Consider the following 20,000-nt stretch of genomic DNA (forward strand, 5'->3'; position numbering starts at 1 on the left):
TCTTTCGCTTACGGCCATACCACCCTGGAAATGCCCGATCTCATCTGAACTCGGAAGTAAAGCAGGGTCGGGCCTGGTTAGTACTTGGATGGGAGACCGCCTGGGAATACCAGGTGCTGTAAGCTTTTCGAAGTGCTTCATTTGGCAGCTGATTTAAATAGCCAACGCTTGACAGCCTCTTTCGCTTACGGCCATACCACTCTGGAAATGCCCGATCTCATCTGAACTCGGAAGTAAAGCAGGGTCGGGCCTGGTTAGTACTTGGATGGGAGACCGCCTGGGAATACCAGGTGCTGTAAGCTTTTCGAAGTGCTTCATTTGGCAGCTGATTTAAATAGCCAACGCTTGACAGCCTCTTTCGCTTACGGCCATACCACCCTGGAAATGCCTGATCTCATCTGAACTCGTAAGTAAAGCAGGGTCGGGCCTGCTTAGTACTTGGATGGGAGACCGCCTGGGAATACCAGGTGCTGTAAGCTTTTCGAAGTGCTTCATTTGGCAGCTGATTTAAATAGCCAACGCTTGACAGCCTCTTTCGCTTACGGCCATACCACCCTGGAAATGCCCAATCTCATCTGAACTCGGAAGTAAAGCAGGGTCGGGCCTGGTTAGTACTTAGATGGGAGACCGCCTGGGAATACCAGGTGCTGTAAGCTTTTCGAAGTGCTTCATTTGGCAGCTGATTTAAATAGCCAACGCTTGACAGCCTCTTTCGCTTACGGCCATACCACCCTGGAAATGCCCGATCTCATCTGAACTCGGAAGTAAAGCAGGGTTGGGCCTGGTTAGTACTTGGATGGGAGACCGCCTGGGAATACCAGGTGCTGTAAGCTTTTCGAAGTGCTTCATTTGGCAGCTGATTTAAATAGCCAACGCTTGACAGCCTCTTTCGCTTACGGCCATACCACCCTGGAAATGCCTGAACTCGGAGATAAAGCAGGGTCGGGCCTGGTTAGTACTTGGATGGGAGACCGCCTGGGAATACCAGGTGCTGTAAGCTTTTCGAAGTGCTTCATTTGGCAGCTGATTTAAATAGCCAACGCTTGACAGCCTCTTTCGCTTACGGCCATACCACCCTGGAAATGCCCGATCTCATCTGAACTCGGAAGTAAAGCAGGGTCGGGCCTGGTTAGTACTTGGATGGGAGACCGCCTGGGAATACCAGGTGCTGTAAGCTTTTCGAAGTGCTTCATTTGGCAGCTGATTTAAATAGCCAACGCTTGACAGCCTCTTACGCTTACGGCCATACCACCCTGGAAATGCCCGATCTCATCTGAACTCGGAAGTAAAGCAGGGTCGGGCCTGGTTAGTACTTGGATGGGAGACCGCCTGGGAATACCAGGTGCTGTAAGCTTTTCGAAGTGCTTCATTTGGCAGCTGATTTAAATAGCCAACGCTTGACAGCCTCTTTCGCTTACGGCCATACCACCCTGGAAATGCCCGATCTCATCTGAACTCGGAAGTAAAGCAGGGTCGGGCCTGGTTAGTACTTGGATGGGAGACCGCCTGGGAATACCAGGTGCTGTAAGCTTTTCGAAGTGCTTCATTTGGCAGCTGATTTAAATAGCCAACGCTTGACAGCCTCTTTTGCTTACGGCCACACCACCCTGGAAATGCCCGATCTCATCTAAACTCGGAAGTAAAGCAGGGTCGGGCCTGGTTAGTACTTGGATGGGAGACCGCCTGGGAATACCAGGTGCTGTAAGCTTTTCGAAGTGCTTCATTTGGCAGCTGATTTAAATAGCCAACGCTTGACAGCCTCTTTCGCTTACGGCCATACCACCCTGGAAATGCCCGATCTCATCTGAACTTGGAAGTAAAGCAGGGTCGGGCCTGGTTAGTACTTGGATGGGAGACCGCCTGGGAATACCAGGTGCTGTAAGCTTTTCGAAGTGCTTCATTTGGCAGCTGATTTAAATAGCCAACGCTTGACAGCCTCTTTCGCTTACGGCCATACCACCCTGGAAATGCCCGATCTCATCTGAACTCGGAAGTAAAGCAGGGTCGGGCCTGGTTAGTACTTGGATGGGAGACCGCCTGGGAATACCAGGTGCTGTAAGCTTTTCGAAGTGCTTCATTTGGCAGCTGATTTAAATAGCCAACGCTTGACAGCCTCTTTCGCTTACGGCCATACCACCCTGGAAATGCCCGATCTCATCTGAACTCGGAAGTAAAGCAGGGTCGGGCCTGGTTAGTACTTGGATGGGAGACCGCCTGGGAATACCAGGTGCTGTAAGCTTTTCGAAGTGCTTCATTTGGCAGCTGATTTAAATAGCCAACGCTTGACAGCCTCTTTCGCTTACGGCCATACCACCCTGGAAATGCCCGATCTCATCTGAACTTGGAAGTAAAGCAGGGTCGGGCCTGGTTAGTACTTGGATGGGAGACCGCCTGGGAATACCAGGTGCTGTAAGCTTTTCGAAGTGCTTCATTTGGCAGCTGATTTAAATAGCCAACGCTTGACAGCCTCTTTCGCTTACGGCCATACCACCCTGGAAATGCCTGATCTCATCTGAACTCGGAAGTAAAGCAGGGTCGGGCCTGGTTAGTACTTGGATGGGAGACCGCCTGGGAATACCAGGTGCTGTAAGCTTTTCGAAGTGCTTCATTTGGCAGCTGATTTAAATAGCCAACGCTTGACAGCCTCTTTCGCTTACGGCCATACCACCCTGGAAATGCCCGATCTCATCTGAACTCGGAAGTAAAGCAGGGTCGGGCCTGGTTAGTACTTGGATGGGAGACCGCCTGGGAATACCAGGTGCTGTAAGCTTTTCGAAGTGCTTCATTTGGCAGCTGATTTAAATAGCCAACGCTTGACAGCCTCTTTCGCTTACGGCCATACCACCCTGGAAATGCCCGATCTCATCTGAACTCAGAAGTAAAGCAGGGTCGGGCCTGGTTAGTACTTGGATGGGAGACCGCCTGGGAATACCAGGTGTTGCAAGCTTTTCGAAGTGCTTCATTTGGCAGCTGATTTAAATAGCCAACGCTTGACAACCTCTTTCGCTTACGGCCATACCACCCTGGAAATGCCCGATCTCATCTGAACTCGGAAGTAAAGCAGGGTCGGGCCTGGTTAGTACTTGGATGGGAGACCGCCTGGGAATACCAGGTGCTGTAAGCTTTTCGAAGTGCTTCATTTGGCAGCTGATTTAAATAGCCAACGCTTGACAGCCTCTTTCGCTTACGGCCATACCACCCTGGAAATGCCCGATCTCATCTGAACTCGGAAGTAAAGCAGGGTCGGGCCTGGTTAGTACTTGGATGGGAGACCGCCTGGGAATACCAGGTGCTGTAAGCTTTTCGAAGTGCTTCATTTGGCAGCTGATTTAAATAGCCAACGCTTGACAGCCTCTTTCGCTTACGGCCACACCACCCTGGAAATGCCCGATCTCATCTGAACTCGGAAGTAAAGCAGGGTCGGGCCTGGTTAGTACTTGGATGGGAGACCGCCTGGGAATACCAGGTGCTGTAAGCTTTTCGAAGTGCTTCATTTGGCAGCTGATAGACTTCCCCGTGTCACAGCTTCGCTGCCATTATTTTTTCTCGCCTTCAAGGGCATTGTTTCTGTCGGTGCTGTGTCGATGCCAGCTGAGCTGCGCTCGGTCCCTGGTGCTGCGCCTGTTTTAAATAGCTGTCTTAAGCTGTTGGTGTGCCACAAAAAAAAAAAAAAAAAAACTCTACGTATATATCACTGTATTAGTCATATCTATAAGCTACCTCATATTGCTGCTATTCTTATTACTTTGTATAATTTTATCATTATTTTTTGCACATATTTTTCTTCTTATTATTTAATTTTTGTTTATCTATACTTGCACTGTCTCTGGAGTGGACCTGACCTTCATTCACTGCTGGTCATACTTTGTATTATTATTTATGTGACAAATAAAACTCTTGACTTGACTTGATTCTCCTCAGTTTGGATGAGACGTTTTGCAGACGGCCAGTGAACTCGCTTTCCAGTTTATAACCCTCAATCTCTTCCAAGAGCAGGTCTGCAGAAATGGGACGAAAGTCTAAAGTCTGCCCTGATGATATACCCCCACCAGCCCAACAGAAAAGTGCCATAACTATACTCAACTCAGGGCGGGAACATGGTCCGGGTAGGAGTACTTTTGTGAGACGTAGGCTTCCAGAGGTCTGGGGGGTGTAGGATCTTTGGCCACCCCTTGCCTGGGGGCCGGGTCGGGGAAGTGGTGCCGGCTGAGCAGGAGACTACCTTCTCCTCCTCTTCCCCCCCCACCAGCTTGCTGAGATCTTTGAGCTGGGACTGGATGCACTCTGTAGTAAGCATGCAGCAAGGTTCAGCACACAGACGCTCGGCTTCTGAGCCAACTGGTTCCCAATCATCGTCTTCCAACCACGGTAACCGAGACACCACAGGAACCGCCCATTAATTCGATTGCAACCACGCAACTACTCCTGAGCAACAACTCCTGAGTCACTTTTCGATGCTTTGCTCTTCCCATGGCCTCTTTCCGGCCAGAGGCAGAGAGCTCTGTGTGCTGCTTTAGGTGTCTGTCTAGACGGGCTGGTGTTCTGCAACAGCTAGGCACCCGGCACAGCATCTTACGTGTGTCCTTATTGCCAGCGCTGAGCGAGAGCAAAAGCCTCTTCTCTTCCGAGTTTGTCACCTTGTCAACCGCTAACAGGTGCGACAAGAGCCGGCTGTAGACTGAAGCAGAGCGTACATTCAGCCATGACCATCCAAGATCAATGCTGCAGGGAAAGACTTACACACTGAGGGGAATGGTTTAAAAGGAGGCGGCAGAGGCATCCACTTCCGAGTCATGACGCTGGTGACACTTCTTAAAGGGGAAAACATCCACCCCTGAACCAGGGGTATAAACCGATACCTTCAAGATCCCCTTGGTCCAATGCATGGATAAGCTGTAACTACTTTTGGGGGATTTCCCCATTCCTCTTTCAAAGGAACCATGTGTGTCCAAGGAACAACGCACCGTTTGGGCAGCTTTACTGCGCCAGCCGTCGGAGCTTTTACACAGCCTTTTTCTTTTTCTTTCCCACAAAGGGATGGTATGAGCCCCATCGAACACGCACTATTTTGGCAGCTTTAATGTGCCAGCCATGGGAGCTTTTGCACAGCTTTTTTTCCTTCTCTTTCCCACAAAGGGATGGTATGAGCCCTATCGAACACGCACCGTTTTGGGCAGCTTTACTGCACCAGCCGCTGAAGCTTGAGCACTGCTTTTCCTTTTTCAAAGGGTTTAGTAGAACCCCACCAAACACACACACCTTTTTGGGCAGCTTTACTGCGCCAGCCATGGGAGCTTTTGTACGGCTTTTCCCTTTTTCAAAAAGAATCGTAGAACCTGATCGAACATGCACTTTTTCAGGACATTTAGTGGGCGTCATTGTGCCCACCAGTCATTAGACCAGCCATCTTCCAACTGGACCATGATAGCTCGCTAGAAAGACCAACAATCCCACAAACTGGCCTAGTCGTTCCAGACGCTTGCTAGAAAGACCCACCACCCTGCAAACTCACTGAACTAGCTCTCACTTGACCAAAGCTTGCCCGGGGACCCACACCCTTCCCAGGGAGCCAGGGTCCACGTTAGGGGGCTGGAACCACTGAGCTCAATATCCCACAAATCACACCCCTTCTGCCTAGGGACCCACACCCTTTCTGGGGCCATCGCCAGCCCCACAGGGTTCTCTTGATTGACACCTGTTCTCCAGCAGTGCCCAAGCACCCCACTTTTAAGCCCGGGAATATGGACTTAGAGAAAAAGCATGTGCTAGTTGTTCTGTTGGTGACCCACCTGGCTCTGGGGCACCACCCTCTCCACCACCTTAATATACTGTGGTTCAGACAGCAGGGGTGCACCAGCCTTTCCAAGTTCCACTACCTATGGCAGTGCTCAAATTTTGAGGTGGCTGGGGTGCACCAATGACGCGTAGTTCTAGCAACAGATGATATAGGAGTTCTGTGTTAACCTTGCTCGGTTGGCAGGGTTCGAACGTGTTTGCTGGGGCAGCTAGTCTACGTACAGACCCCTTGGTTCTTTCCCAACCATGCCGGGATGCACGACCAAATGCTCGCCAGAAACGGATGCAACTGCTCGGGCAGATGGCTTGGCCATAGACCCCTGCTTCTTTCCCATTGAGCCAGGATGCGCAACCAAAGGCTCGCGGGAAACAGATGCACCTGCTTGGGCAGATCAGCCTGGTTATAGCTCCCCTGGTTCTTTCCTATTTTGCCAGAACGCACAGCCAAAGGTTTGCAGGAAACAGACACAGCTGCTCAGGCAGACGGCTTGGTCATTGATCCCCTGCTTTTTTGCCATTGAGCCAGGACCCACGGCTGACGGCTTGCAAGAAACAGACACACTTACTCGGGCAGACCAGCCTGCCCTTAGACCACCTGCTTTTTTCCCTTGTGCCAGGACGCGCGGTCAAAGGCTAGCGGGAAATGGATGCACCTGCTCGGTCAGACCAGCCTGGCCTTAGAGCCCCTGCTTTTTTCCCAATCGTGCCAAGAGGTGCGGCCGAAGGCTCACGGGAAATGGACACACCTGTTCAGGCAGACCAGCCTGGCCTTAGAACCCCCTGGTTTGTTTAACCGCACAACTATCACCAAACAAAGTCCACAATTTCACGCCGTCCCCAAAATCCTGATGGCAGGTCAGAGGCATTTGGCATCAGGCACGTACTTCCAGGCGCAGGACATCTCGACAGGTTGGTCAGGAAAGATTGTTTCCCACCGGCAGTGGTGGAAAGAGTACTGAGAAAGCATACTTAAGTAAAAGTACCATTACTTGCATAAAAAAATATAGTGAGAGTAGAGTAAATGTACCTGTTGTAAATATTACTCAAAGTAGGAGTAAAAAGTAGCCCTTTTAAAAGTACTCATGAGTAGTGAATACTGAGTATTATGCTGTTATAAGTTGATACATTTACATGTAATTTGTTGATGTGTGTAAGCCTAACATTCTGTAGAAAAGCAAACGCATAAAACTTGTCTTCGATGTTCATCGTGCTCTGAATGAGCGTTATAACTGTAGTGTAGCGTGTAACTGCTTCATTCTGGAGGGTTAAAAAAAAAAAACAGACTCGTCTCTGGGAGTCGATTCTTGTCTTCAAGTCAATTCCAGCACAATGTCCATTGAGGAATAGATACGTTGGAATATTTTGGAGTCGACACTCTAATCCCTAAGCAACGGCACTCAATCTGGCTGTCAACAAAGCTGCTCATGCGGCTGCTTTCGCCAATTTCAGGTAAGTTTAGTCCTTAAAAGTACTTGAATATTACATACAGCTGTTCCCGACTCTTTTCTTACTGGTAATTGACATTTGTGTTGAATATTTATTTTATAGTGATGGTTAGAGTGTGTAAAAACTCTGTTAGCGCCTTGGCATAGTAATGGGCTTTTGTTTATAAAATTTTTAGCTTTTAATGACAATGTTTTGTTATCAATGTTTATTAGGAGGTCGTGTAGTAAATAGCCTAAAATATCTACTGTACTGTCAAACACGAATTGAAACCCCTTGTGGAAAAACAGCTTAAACCTGCCAACCAGTTTAGACAATTTTAAGCTGTGTTTTTCAGCAGGAACATTAGTACATACTTTCACTGTAACGTCAAACTAATACAGCTTTTAAAAAGTACTTTGTGATTTCAGGACTGACACAATTACCCTCACAACAGAATAGAAGAGATTTCTAAAAACCTGATGGGAACTAGCTGATCACAGAGATGGAGGAAACATGGGTAATACAAGAAAACTTATTAAACAAAAATGTTTGATTAGTGTGTTAAGGCGCATTGTTGGTGCGTTGCTATTTTGAGTAAAAAAAGTTTTAAAAATTCGTAAAAAAATTCAATTTGGTATACGACATGCATTTTTTCTGTTTGGAATAGAACACTCATTTGAGGGATGGTGGGTCTCTAGCACGACAAAGTCAGTTTGAGGGGGATGGTGGGTCTCTAGCACGACAAAGTCAATTTGAGGGAATGGTGGGTCACTAGCACTACAAAAGTCAGTTTGAGGGGGATGGTGGGTCTCTAGCACGACAAAGTCAGTTTGAGGGGGATGGTGGGTCTCTAGCACGACAAAGTCAGTTTGAGGGGATGGTGGGTCACTAGCACGACAAAGTCAGTTTGAGGGGGATGGTGGGTCTCTAGCATGACAAAGTCTGTTTGAGGGGATGGTGGGTCACTAGCATGACAAAGTCAGTTTGAGGGGGATGGTGGGTCTCTAGCACGACAAAGTCAGTTTGAGGGGGATGGTGGGTCTCTAGCATGACAAAGTCAGTTTGAGGGGATGGTGGGTCACTAGCACGACAAAGTCAGTTTGAGGGGGATGGTGGGTCTTTATGGATGCGATCACCGGGGAAGTTGGTTAGACCCAGGCCCAAGCCCACCATGACCTTCCCGAATAGAGACCACCTTTCTCAGCATGTCCCCCGCCTGGAAATGCATGCGCGACGCTGGGGTTCTCTGACCTGCCGTTAGGTTTTCGGTGAAGGTGAAAAAAACGGGACTTAAAATAATTTTGGCTTTAGCTGTTAAACGAAACAGGGGTCTAAGGGCAGGCCAGCAGCCCCCAGAGGCACACCCGGGCAAGGCAGGTGCGCGCTATGACCCTTGTGCAGGCAAGGAACCAGGGTCCAAAGGTATCAAACGCTGCCAGGTAGGAGTGCCCGAGCCCGGGCAAGGCAGGTGCGTGCTATGACCCTTGTGCAGGCAAGGAACCAGGGGCAAAAGGCATCAAACGTAGCCCCAGGTAGGAGGAGTACCCGAGCCTGGGCAAGGCAGGTGCGCACTATGACCCTGGTGCAGGCGAAGAACCAGGGCCAAAAGGCATCAAACGCAGCCCCAGGTAGGAGTGCCTAAGGCTGGGCAAGGCAGGTGCGTGCTATGACCCTGGTGCAGGCGAGGAACCAGGGTCCAAAGGCATCAAACGCAGCCCCAGGTCGGAGTGCCCGAGCCCAGGCAAGACAGGTGCGTGCTGTGTGGCCCCTGTAGGGTTACCAGTGGCACCGTTTATGCATATGGCTTAAGCTCCGGCGGGAACTCGTTCTGTCTGTGGAACGGCAGGTGGAAACAATGCGCTTTTCGGTGGAGTTAATGAAACCCAGGCCCCAGCTCACCAAGCCATTGCTGAAATGAGCTTTCCCGGCATGTCCCGCGCCTGGAGATGCATGTGCAATGCTGAGTTTCTCTGACCTGCCGCTCTGTTTTCGGTGAAGGTGAAAAAAACGAGACTTGGAATAATTTTGGCTTTACCGGTTGAACAAACCAGGGGTCTAAGGGCAGGCCAGCAGCCCCAGGAGGCGTGTCCGTACCCGGGCAAGGCAGGTGCGCACGCGTCACGGAGTCAGGAGCCCATTGCTGAGCTGTCAAGCCGCGCACGAGCGCGACCGTTTCCCCTCAGGCTAGCCCGTGCGCGTTCTGGCGCCAAAGCCGGTTGGGTCACCAGCAGCACATTTGTCTTGCCCGTGCTCTATGGGAAAGTCAGTGTCCCCGCTGGCGATCAGGAGTCAAATCTAGAGGGTCTTTGGGGACCGGCGCTTGCTCCCGGAGAGTGGGGGGTCCCTGGGCAGAGCGTGTGACATGGGGCCTTGGAGGCCAGTGGCTCCAGCATTGGTCACCAGCGGCACCATTTATGCATCTGGAGTGAGAAAGTTCCAAAAGAGAAAACGTGCCAGCAGGTGCTCACAGGGGGCGTTGATTAGACCCAGGCCCAAGCCCACCAAGTCATGTCCGACAAGAGACCACCCTTCCCGGGTTACCAGTGGGGATGTCCCGCGCCTGGAGATATTTGCCCGATGCCAAAATTCTCTGACCTGCCGTCAGGTTTTCAGGGAACGTGAAAAATCCCGGACTTAGTTTCTGACAGTCTTGCTGCTGAACCCCTCTGATACTGAGCGATAGGAGCTCGTGTGACGCCCCAGGGGTTAGGCCCCCACCCCGGCCCCCAAGCACCAATGGGTCAGCCTCTATGGGTGTGGTTGTTTCCTCCCTGTCCAGGGCATGCTTTCAGGGAGGTGTGGGGGCGTCCCTCCGCACACAACTTCCCCCCCTTCCCGCCTCTATCCGTGGGTGAGGACTCAGATGGCCCGTCTGGCTTTGACCCAGAGCATGTCTGCCGCTCAGCCCGCCCCCCTGGACACCCCCCTCCCCCTTGAGTCGTAACAAGAGAGGCATTGAACCAAATGGATCTCGTAGGCATCGGTTTCCACCCCGCGGGGGGGGGGGTGTCTTTCCCCTTTAAGAGAAAGATCCATGACGCAAAAGTGGACGCTGGCTCCGCCCTCATTTGAACCGCTGCACGTGGCGTGTGGGTCTCTTTCCCCTTCAGCCTTGGTCTTGCATGGTCATGTCCAAATGTGCGCTGTGCCTCAACGTCTACAGCCGCCTCTCGCCTCACCTTACAGCCCGTCCACAAGTTGACCAACTCGGATGAGAAGGGGCTATTACTCGTGCTGGTCGCGTGGACATGCGGAGGACCCCATGCCCGGCTGTCGCAGAATGCCAGCCCGCCTAGACAGGCACTTGAAGCGGCATGCAGAGTTCTCGGCCTCGGGCTGGATAGAGGCTATGGTAAGAGCCAATTGTCAGAAAGTGGCTCGGAATTTGCAATGGCTGCTGTCCACCCAGCCGGCGGTTCCCGTCATGTCTCAGCTAGCGTCGTCCTCCGAGGAGGAGCGGGACTCGGACGGCCTAGAGGATAACTGTCCTTTCGCCAACCCCGGCTGCAGGCGTGCTACAAAGCACATACAGGCCCAGCTCACAGACCTCGGCAAGCAAGTGGACAAGATGAGGTCTACCCTGGTCCAATTCACGCACCTCTACCGGGAGTTGAGGAGCGGGGAAGAGAGGAGGAGGAAGAGGAGAACCAGGTCGCCTCCTGCACCATCGACACTAGGCCCCCAGGCGAGGAGCGGCCGGAGGTCCGACGCCCCCCGAGCCTTTGGAAGCCTTGAACCCGCAAGCCTACCCATTCGCGGACCACGTCCTCACACTGAGTTAAGTATTTTTATAGCACTTTGCTGTTGGGCTGGTGGGGTTATGTCGTCATTTCTGCTGACTCTTGGTTGTCCCCTTTCTGCAGACCTGCTTTTGGGGGAATTTGAAGGCTTCCAACTGGGCAGCGAGCCTACCGCCCGCCTACGGAACAACGTCACTTCCAAGCTGGGCAGGATCAAGACTTTTTTGGGATACATGGCAAAAGGCACCGCGGAGCCAGAGTACTTCCTTTTTCTCAATCAGCCAGCCCGCATCCGAGCTTGGCCTGCCCTGCTGGGCCGCACGCGGATGACCGAGCCAATGAGACAGCACTATCTAAAAAACCAAGCCCAGTTTCTAGACTACCTCTCAGAAACCCCGCCGGCCTCCTGCCGCCTCTCCAGCATGGCCCTGGTACTGATTCGCAGGGAGGTCAGAGCTCTCATTTGCGGCAATGCCGGCATTTCATCGTGTACAAGGTCAGAACCAAGCAGGCGAAGGAAAGCAGACTAATCTCTAAGGCCAGCCTGGTACGCTGTCCCCAGACCGCTGGAAGGAACATCCCTGCCCTCCTAAGTAAGTGATCTATCCGCCGGTCAGCATTTCCACCAGCAGCTCTTGGTTAAATCAGCCACGTCAGCCAGCCCCCCCTTCCCCCCCCCAAATGGAATAAGAGGAGCGGGCTGACGTGGCTGGTTTAACTGGGTTACCAAAAGAGCTGCTGGTGACCTGGAGCAGAAATTGGTGTTCTTATTTCCCCTTTGCTTTAGGCCACCAACAGCTTTTGGTTAAACCAGCCACGTCAGTCTGAAGGGAGGGCAGACTGACGTGGCTGGTTTAGCTGGGTGAACCAAGAGCTGCTGGTGACCCGGAGCAGAATATGATTATTCCCGCCCCCTCCCTTTGCTTTAGGGCTCCATCGGCTCTTGTTAAACCATAGTTAAACCATTGGTGGTCTAATTTGTCTAACCTTACTGCCTTCATCAGATAGCCTGGAGTCCAACCCAAACACTGTAGTATCAGGTTAACTACTGAGGTAGGAACCTTGTGTAGGTGTTTGTTGAAGGGGGAGCATTAAAGCCGTGGGTTTAATAGACATACTGTGTGGTCCTTCTGATGTGCCTCCTAGAAAGGTTATAGTGTACATATTAACCACTTAACATTGTGTCAGAAGCAAAAACGTAATATTAACGGATGTCGAACAAATAAGAGACAACACAGTACGCAGGCTATTTGTTTCTCTCTGCCGTTTACTGAAAGCTCGGGGCTAATGCTAGCGAGCTCACGGACTGCAAAATGAATCAGTTTCAAGTTTCTCCACCAGAGAAGTTTATATTTAAAGCAGAAGACTTGACTAAATGTATTATACGCTTTAACAGATTCCGCATCACATCTGGATTGGAGACGCAAGCGGATAAAAATCAAGTAAATGCACTAATTTAAACAATGGGGGAGGAGGCGGTGGATATATTGTTTTCCCTGCACCTCAGCCCAGTGGAAGCGAGTGAGTACGACACAGTTAAGACAAATTGGATGCTCACTTTGTAACACGCAGAAATGTGATCTTTGAGAGGGCAAAGTTTAACCTGAGGCAGCAAGAAACGGGCGAGTCGCCCAACAGCTTTCACACAGTGCTGCACTGCCTAGCGGAACACACCGGATACGGGGCTTTGCATGACGAAATAGTGAGAGACAGACTTGTGGTGGGTTTGAGAGATAAACGCTTGTCAGAACAGCTAAAACTCGATCCTGAACTGACTTTAGAGAAAGCAATTACCAGAGCTAGACAAAGCGAGCAGGTGAAGAAGCAACAAGAAATGCTAAAAATTAACTTTAAAGCTGATATCTCTAATGCTCAGCTTGACAGCGTGCACACAAGACAGCGAAACAGGGCACGCGCTAAACAACTCAAGCCACAATACAAACACACAGAACAAAAACAACAGAAGGAAAGACAGGCACAATGCAGCAGATGTGGTGACTCAAGATGGCATAGCCAACAACAATGTCCAGCCAAAGATGTAATATGCAATAACTGCAGGAAAAAAGGACATTACGCCAGGGTGTGTAAAACCAAAAGAATGTGTGAAATGCATGTAGCTACAGTGATTGAGGACACTGGTGAGAAAGTTGCATTTTTGGGTTCACTGTCAGCAGATGCTAATGACAGCCCATGGATGACAGACATGCATGTGGAGAATCTAAATGCACGGTTTAAAATTGACACTGGCGCAGACGTCACCGCTATATCAGAAATGCTGTATAACCAGGGCCAATTCAGTAGGCTGGAGAGGTCAACAAGGGTTCTGCTGGGACCAGGAGGGTCTCGTCTGAATGTGAAGGGCAAGTTCACCGCAACTCCCTGAAAAAAACAGTAAAAGTACTAAGGGGGAAATTTACGTTGTGGAGGGGCTGTGTACACCACTGCTAGGTGGGCTCGCTGCGGTGGCACTGCACTCAATGATAAGTGTGAGTTTTCTAAGAGCAGGATAAAGTTCCTGGGGCAGGTTACAGAGGCATCAGGTGTCAGCACTGATCCTGACAAAGTGAGCGCTGTAAAACCCATGCCAGCGCCAAGTAATGTTAGCGAGGTAAGGTGCTTCCAGGGAATGACAAACCACCTGGGGAAATTCCTGCCTCACTTAGCGGTGAGAACACGACCACTCAGAGACCTGCTGAGGAAGTCCAGTATGTGGGCCTGGGGGCCTCAAGAACAGCAGGACTTCGATAATATCAAAGATAAACTGACGACACCCCCAGGGCTTGCGTTGTATGATCCTTATGCTAAAACACTCGTCTCCGCTGACTCTTCCCGTTCCTCTCCAGCGGCAAACAGACACAGAGTGGAAACCTGTGGTGTATACCTGGAGAGCCCTCAGCAGCACTGACCAGCGATACGCCCAGATTGAGAAGGAGACACTAGCATCAACATGGGCCTGTGAGAGGTTCGCAGAGTTCCTTGTTGGGAAGAGTTACTACATTGAAACGAACCACAAGCCCCTGATTTCTACTAGGCTCAAAAAGATTGGATGAACTTCCCCCACACATACAGCGCCTGCGCATGCGACTAATGCGGTTTGCCTACACCATATCGCATGTGGCTGGCAAGGACATCGCAACTGCAGATGTGCTGTCCCGAGCTCCTGTCAGTCATACTGCAGAAGGATTGCAGGAGGAGGAAATCAACCTCTCTGTTGACTCTGTGGTAGCGAGCCTCCCAGCTACAGAAAAGAGGCTAAGAGAAATTCAGAGACACCAGGACAATGACTCTACACTCCATCACTTGAAGAAATTCTGTGTCGAAGGATGGCCAGATAATTTTTCTATTCTATTTCTATTCTAGCCATTTCTGCCATTCAAAGGTGAGCTCACAATCCAAGATGGTCTACTATTGTACGGCAGCAGAATAGTCATCCCAGTGTCACTCAGGGCTGACATCCTGTCCAAGTTGCATGAGGGCCATCTGGGAATAACAAAATGCTGAGAGCGGGCTAAGCATTCTGTATGGTGGCCAGGGCTCAGCAGAGAGCTGACCAACATGATAGAGAAATGTGATGTGTGCAGCCATGAAAGAGTCAATTTCAAAGAAAAGATGATGTCTACTGAATTTCGGTCTAGACCATGGTCTACTGTAGGAGCGGATTTATTCCAGATAACAAACAATACCTAGTCATCGTGGACTATTTCTCCAGATATTTTGAAGTAGCCAAACTGACGTCTACTACATCTGAAGCTGTGATTGATCACATCAAGTCTATCTTCGCTCGTCATGTCAAACATGAAGTGGTCCTCTCAGACAATGGCCCACAGTTTGCATCTGAGATCTTTAGACAGTTCACAAGGGGTTTTAGTCATGTGACATCCAGCCCCCATTTCCCACAGAGCAACGGGGAGGCAGAGCGTGCTGTGAGGACAATCAAATGTCTCCTCAAGAAATCCGGCGACCCTTATCTCGCTCTGATGGCATATCGTGCCGCTCCCCTGGCGAATAGGTACAGTTCCACTGAACTTCTGATAGGGAGGAAAATAAGAATGACAGTTCCTGTCATTTCGTCCAAGCTCAACCCAGGGTGTGTAGACCTGGATAACCTGGAAAGGACAGAGAGGAGATACAGACAAAAACTGTGACAGTATTATAACCATAGACATAGAGCACGAAACATGCTGCACCTTCAGCCTGGTGATCATGTGTGGGTCAAAGATACAGTGGAAAGAGGCACGGTGGTGTCTACTGCCAGCACACCGAGGTCATACATCATTGAGACACCTGGGGGCACTATACGAAGGAACAGATACCATCTTTCACCGACCCCTGTGGCTCCAGGAGAACCTCCTAACTTAACTGAGCCAGCACCTGAGAGCATAGTTCTTAATGACACACACACTCCTGTCACACCCGGAGCACAGAGTGCAGCCAGTCAGCAGTCTCCTGTGTGTGAAAGAAGTTTCCCAGCCCGAATAAGGAATCCTCCTTTTTTCTTTAAAAGACTTTGTTCGCTCCTAGGAATGGAATTCGAGTGAAGGGTTGTCGCCTCCAATTTATGTTGTTGACAGTGTTAACTAAAGCACATGTTCATGGTACTCTTAGCTAAATTGGAAAAAAATAAGAGCCATAAATGCGATTACAGGTGTTACTGATGTTGATTGTCATTTAGTTATGTTAGGAGTTATAACTTAATTAAAATTAATCGGAAGAGCCTCCTGTTAAAGTTTAGAAACACTCTAAAGGTTATTTCTGTTTTTTGCATCTGCACATAGTTTATCCTTTGCTTTGAAAGGGCGATGTAGTATCAGGTAAACTACTGAGGTAGGAACCTTGTGTAGGTTTTTTTGAAGGGGGGAGCATTAAAGCCGTGGGTTCAATAGACATACTGTGTGGTCCTTCTGTTGTGCCTCCTAGAAAGGTTATAGTGTACATATTATTGACTTAACAGACACTAGTGAGGAATTTTTTTTTTTGGGTGTACACATTTAAACAGCTTATAGGAAGAGGAGTTTGAGCTCAAACTCCCTCTCATTGGAGCCCAAGTGGCTCTGCAGCGAGCAGTGTCTCAATCTGTTTGCTAACTGTTAACACACATTATTGCATTTAATGACTTTACATTGTTGAGCACTGAGCTATGTTTTAGTGAACTGAACATTGTATCAGTTGATGAAATAAAGTGATTTTCTGTAAGTTTAAGCATTTCTATAAAACTTCAGCATTTGTAACTGAAAAATCCTGGCCACCACACTGCAAATTGTAGATAGTAGATTTACCTACCTTGAAGTTAAAATTAACACTCCCTCAGAGTTAATATGGAAACCACTATAAAAGTGTTAAAAATAACACTTTTGAAAGTGTTAACATTATCAACACCAAGAGAGTGTTAATTAGAGAGTGTTAATTAGCAAACTCTTGTTAATATAGATATATAGATTAATAATAACATATTATTAATCTTATTAATAATAATTAATAATATTATATAGATATAAAATATCTGTTAAATTTCTGAAAAAAAATTCTGTAAATATGGAAGTTTTTTAGAACTGTATAAATGTACAGTCATTAAATGCAATAATGTTTTCATGTGTGATTGCAACTAGAAAACAGATTTTGACTGCATTAGTAACTACAGTTACCTTAAAAAAAAAAAAGATGCAGCATAACATCAAACACTCACAGTTCATCTTGGACTTGAACACAGACGCTACTGTCCTTCACAATGGTGACACAAAAACCGTTTAGCTATTTTTCTTTTTCCTTTTTTGATTTTACGAAAAAATACCGGCAGCTGTGGTTGCCAGTAATTTACTGTTTTAAACATTTTAAATTCATAAATTCAGTTTACAGAATATTTTTGTTAAAAACAAATTCCACAGTCTTGTTATTTTTATATTTTTTTTATTAACTACCTTGGAGTTAAAATGAACACTCTCTCAGTGTTTATATGGGAACCACTATAAAAGTGTTAAAAAACACCTTTGAAAGTGTTAAATTTTTTAACACTCAGAGTGTTAATTAGCAAACTCTTATTGTGTAAAATATCTGTAAAATGTATGTTAAAATACTGGCAGCAGTGGTTGCCAGTAATCTGATGTTTTCAACATTTTACATTGGTAAATTCAGTTTCCAGAATATTTCTGTTAAAAATACATTCCACAGTTTGTATTTTTCATCGAACACATTTAACTCCTTCAATCCCAGAGCAAAATCCTCACTAGTGTTGTCACTACAGAGGGTTGAACAATCAGAGAGTGATGAAGTTAATGAGACAATTAAGTGTCTAATTAAAGAAGGATTGAGAATTATTGATGAACAACTGTCAACAGCAGAATCACTGAAGGAAAGAAAAACACAAACTACAGCCAAAACCAAAATAAATTCAACTGAGAAAATAAACAGTAAATAAAATAATAATGAAAAAAAATTACACAATAAAAAAAAAATCTTTAAAACAACTCATCACATTAAACAACTCATCATGGAGCTTCACTTATTACTGATCTTTGACTTTATTTTTAAAAAAACCAATACACAACAAACACCAGCATGTCAGGATGCAGAAAATGCTGACAAGATGGATGTGGTCTTTTAGAGTCTGGATGATCATGTCTCAAACCTGAGCGGTAACCTGGCCTCTGTTCAAAATCAAAGCAAAAAATGCGTGAATTTATTTTTATTTAATCTATCCTTAATCATGTGTTAAGTGTTTTTTGGAACCTCCAGTTTCATTACATCCAAACCCAGAGTCAGCTTGGAAAATGGAAATCAGGACAAACATATGCTCTCGGCCATTGAAAGAGTTTCAGATCAGAAAGCCACTCTCCCATAATCTGAGGAAAAGGTGCAGTTTGGATTTGAACCTAGCACCTGCTGTTCCCAAGACAGGTGCTCTGGCCAACTCAGTCTTAACACTAATAGAAAAAAAACCTCTGGATACGATACTTCCAAACGCAGTTTCATCTAAGACAGTGGGGGCGGGGGAAGCAAAATTTACTATGCTTTCTACTCAGTTACTTTGCACATGCATAAAGAGGCACTTGTACAACAAATCCAAAAGGCTTGATCTCAACAAGAGGTGGCAGTTACTTTTCCCCAAAACCACAGGTTGCCTTCGAGTCATTCCTCAAGCCCACTAGGCCCTACACTGTTTTCTAATCTCCCTTATTTAAAACACCTCAATTAAGTCATCGGCTTTGTTTTAGAGTACCCCTAGTATCTGAGCCTGCACTGCGATATGAAAGAAAGAAGCAAAACGGGATGGACAGATGCCTAAAATGTTGGAAACGCACCACACCTTAAGTCAGTGAAGAAAAGGAGCCAAGCTTGCAACTCTGGTGGGACTCGAACCCACAACCTTTGAATGACTCAGCTCACAGCCTAGAAGTCCAATGCGCTATACATTGCGCCACAGAGCCTGAGTGCTCTGCTCCCTTTAGCACTGTTGCACAGAAAGCACTTTTTAGAACTCTCTGGCCCATGAAAGAACAGCTAACTGCAGACAAAGCACTGCTGGGATTCGAACCCAGGATCTCCTGTTTACTAGACAGGCACTTTGACAAACTAAGCCACAGCGCCAAACAACCTTGACAGAGGTTAATTGTTTAATTTGAAAAAAGAAAAAAAAATAACAATGGTAGCACTGCATGTGTGAATGTCAGGACTTGAAATATTAAAGTCCAATGCGCTACTTGCACGCCTACTTCCGCGTTCTTTTCAATAGGGCTCACTCAGTTCCGGTTTAGCAATGGCTATGTTCTACACCCGCTGTCTCCAGGACCTCCCACGGATTAACGTTACTGATGTGCATCGCATTTGCAGAACTACAACAGCTCCATCCAGCAAGCTGGAAAAAGGCTTTAAACTATACGCAGCCTCGTATATACACGGTTACGAAGGTAAGCAACATTTAATGTTAATCAATTTCATTGCTAACGTTAATTGTTGGCTTTCTGTAAACAAACAGGAATGCATTAATTGTTTTCATCATGTGTTTGTGTTATTGTTATCAGTTTCAAATAAAGACAGGGTGTCAGGGGAAGTCTGCGTTAAAGCCTTGTGCTACAGATCAATGAGGAAAAATAAGGCACCACACAATTAAATAGTATGCTAGTAACATAGGGTTCACCGTTCTCCAAAACCAGTTCAGGTGTTATAGCGGTGAAGTTGTTTTTATAATCGCACATTCGTTCATTAAGAAGTCTCTATATTGTTTACCATTCTACTTTGAATATTCGATCGGAATTAGCATACAAGTGTGACTTGAAAACATTAACACTGTTTATTTGACTGTGAACAATGTTGTACTTTGATTTTTGCTTCTAATATGATTTAGCTATTTAAAGCTTGCATATAATACTTTTATAAAATTATATTATTAAGAGGAAAATTCAAATGTGCAAATATAAAACCAACTTTACCACTATTCAGGTGTTCAAGTGTGTTCAAATGTGTTCAAGTGTTCAAATGCCTTCATTTGTGTTCCGAATTGTTCATGTGTGTTCTGATGTGTTCATTTTCTTGAAGTATTACAAATAACAAGGAGGTTTTGCAGAAGAATCAGAATGTTGTCAGTCTGAATTTGGCTTCCATATTTAGGAAACCTAAATGGTTTTAGTACGCAAGTATTACATAAACCCAGAGCAGCCAAAGTGTTATCTGTGTTATTTTAGGTTGGACTCAAGGATGCTTCACCTGTGGTGCTCACACACAGCAAGTGTTCATGTGTGGCAGGCACTGCTTTGTGCAATCATACGGTTGCCTTGCTGTTTCAAACTGCTCATTATTCCCAGCTTAATTTATCTGTTGTACCCCCTGTGCTTAGCTGCACTGAAAGAGAACAATCCTGGTATAAACCACGAACAATGGTAATTTAAACTTAGAAATGTAGGCTTATTTGTTAGACAGTATAATCACAATATGTGACATTGTTTGTGAAGTTTACTCTAAAATCTCAATGTAATTTTGAGATTAGAAGCTTTAAAGTTTAGTTTCAACCATTTATTTCACCATGATTTCAATATTTGACATGACCTT

The 20,000-nt window shown here is 47.2% G+C and overlaps 1 protein-coding gene, 21 non-coding genes and 1 pseudogene across 23 annotated transcripts in view; 21 read left to right on the forward strand and 2 right to left on the reverse strand.

Annotated features, from left to right (window-relative positions):
• LOC103910528 (uncharacterized) overlaps positions 1-20,000 on the forward strand; it is a 173,202-nt gene that overhangs the window by 138,191 nt on the left and 15,011 nt on the right. The window lies entirely within an intron of this gene.
• Positions 7-125, forward strand: LOC137493345 (5S ribosomal RNA). The gene has a single exon (XR_011013318.2). It is a non-coding gene; the product is annotated as a 5S ribosomal RNA (ribosomal RNA).
• On the forward strand, positions 184-302 carry LOC137492482 (5S ribosomal RNA). Its single transcript, XR_012404382.1, has one exon. It is a non-coding gene; the product is annotated as a 5S ribosomal RNA (ribosomal RNA).
• Positions 361-479, forward strand: LOC137492493 (5S ribosomal RNA). The gene has a single exon (XR_012404939.1). It is a non-coding gene; the product is annotated as a 5S ribosomal RNA (ribosomal RNA).
• On the forward strand, positions 538-656 carry LOC137492658 (5S ribosomal RNA). The gene has a single exon (XR_011012631.2). It is a non-coding gene; the product is annotated as a 5S ribosomal RNA (ribosomal RNA).
• On the forward strand, positions 715-833 carry LOC137492515 (5S ribosomal RNA). Its single transcript, XR_012403054.1, has one exon. It is a non-coding gene; the product is annotated as a 5S ribosomal RNA (ribosomal RNA).
• On the forward strand, positions 892-1,000 carry LOC141383936 (5S ribosomal RNA; annotated as a pseudogene).
• LOC137492526 (5S ribosomal RNA) lies at positions 1,059-1,177 on the forward strand. The gene has a single exon (XR_011012499.1). It is a non-coding gene; the product is annotated as a 5S ribosomal RNA (ribosomal RNA).
• Positions 1,236-1,354, forward strand: LOC137492538 (5S ribosomal RNA). Its single transcript, XR_011012511.1, has one exon. It is a non-coding gene; the product is annotated as a 5S ribosomal RNA (ribosomal RNA).
• LOC137492549 (5S ribosomal RNA) lies at positions 1,413-1,531 on the forward strand. Its single transcript, XR_011012522.1, has one exon. It is a non-coding gene; the product is annotated as a 5S ribosomal RNA (ribosomal RNA).
• Positions 1,590-1,708, forward strand: LOC137492560 (5S ribosomal RNA). The gene has a single exon (XR_011012533.2). It is a non-coding gene; the product is annotated as a 5S ribosomal RNA (ribosomal RNA).
• On the forward strand, positions 1,767-1,885 carry LOC137493354 (5S ribosomal RNA). Its single transcript, XR_011013327.2, has one exon. It is a non-coding gene; the product is annotated as a 5S ribosomal RNA (ribosomal RNA).
• LOC137492661 (5S ribosomal RNA) lies at positions 1,944-2,062 on the forward strand. The gene has a single exon (XR_011012634.1). It is a non-coding gene; the product is annotated as a 5S ribosomal RNA (ribosomal RNA).
• On the forward strand, positions 2,121-2,239 carry LOC137493355 (5S ribosomal RNA). The gene has a single exon (XR_011013328.2). It is a non-coding gene; the product is annotated as a 5S ribosomal RNA (ribosomal RNA).
• Positions 2,298-2,416, forward strand: LOC137493356 (5S ribosomal RNA). Its single transcript, XR_011013329.2, has one exon. It is a non-coding gene; the product is annotated as a 5S ribosomal RNA (ribosomal RNA).
• LOC137493357 (5S ribosomal RNA) lies at positions 2,475-2,593 on the forward strand. Its single transcript, XR_011013330.2, has one exon. It is a non-coding gene; the product is annotated as a 5S ribosomal RNA (ribosomal RNA).
• On the forward strand, positions 2,652-2,770 carry LOC137492604 (5S ribosomal RNA). The gene has a single exon (XR_011012577.1). It is a non-coding gene; the product is annotated as a 5S ribosomal RNA (ribosomal RNA).
• LOC137494099 (5S ribosomal RNA) lies at positions 2,829-2,947 on the forward strand. Its single transcript, XR_011014074.1, has one exon. It is a non-coding gene; the product is annotated as a 5S ribosomal RNA (ribosomal RNA).
• On the forward strand, positions 3,006-3,124 carry LOC137492615 (5S ribosomal RNA). The gene has a single exon (XR_011012588.1). It is a non-coding gene; the product is annotated as a 5S ribosomal RNA (ribosomal RNA).
• Positions 3,183-3,301, forward strand: LOC137492626 (5S ribosomal RNA). Its single transcript, XR_011012599.1, has one exon. It is a non-coding gene; the product is annotated as a 5S ribosomal RNA (ribosomal RNA).
• LOC137493553 (5S ribosomal RNA) lies at positions 3,360-3,478 on the forward strand. The gene has a single exon (XR_011013527.1). It is a non-coding gene; the product is annotated as a 5S ribosomal RNA (ribosomal RNA).
• trnar-ucu (transfer RNA arginine (anticodon UCU)) lies at positions 18,294-18,382 on the reverse strand. Its single transcript is given in 2 exon segments — positions 18,294-18,329; positions 18,346-18,382. It is a non-coding gene; the product is annotated as a tRNA-Arg (tRNA).
• Positions 18,469-18,542, reverse strand: trnat-agu (transfer RNA threonine (anticodon AGU)). Its single transcript has one exon. It is a non-coding gene; the product is annotated as a tRNA-Thr (tRNA).

Source organism: Danio rerio, chromosome 4 (genome assembly GCF_049306965.1).
Source record: "Danio rerio strain Tuebingen ecotype United States chromosome 4, GRCz12tu, whole genome shotgun sequence".
Taxonomy (NCBI): Eukaryota; Metazoa; Chordata; class Actinopteri; order Cypriniformes; family Danionidae; genus Danio; species Danio rerio.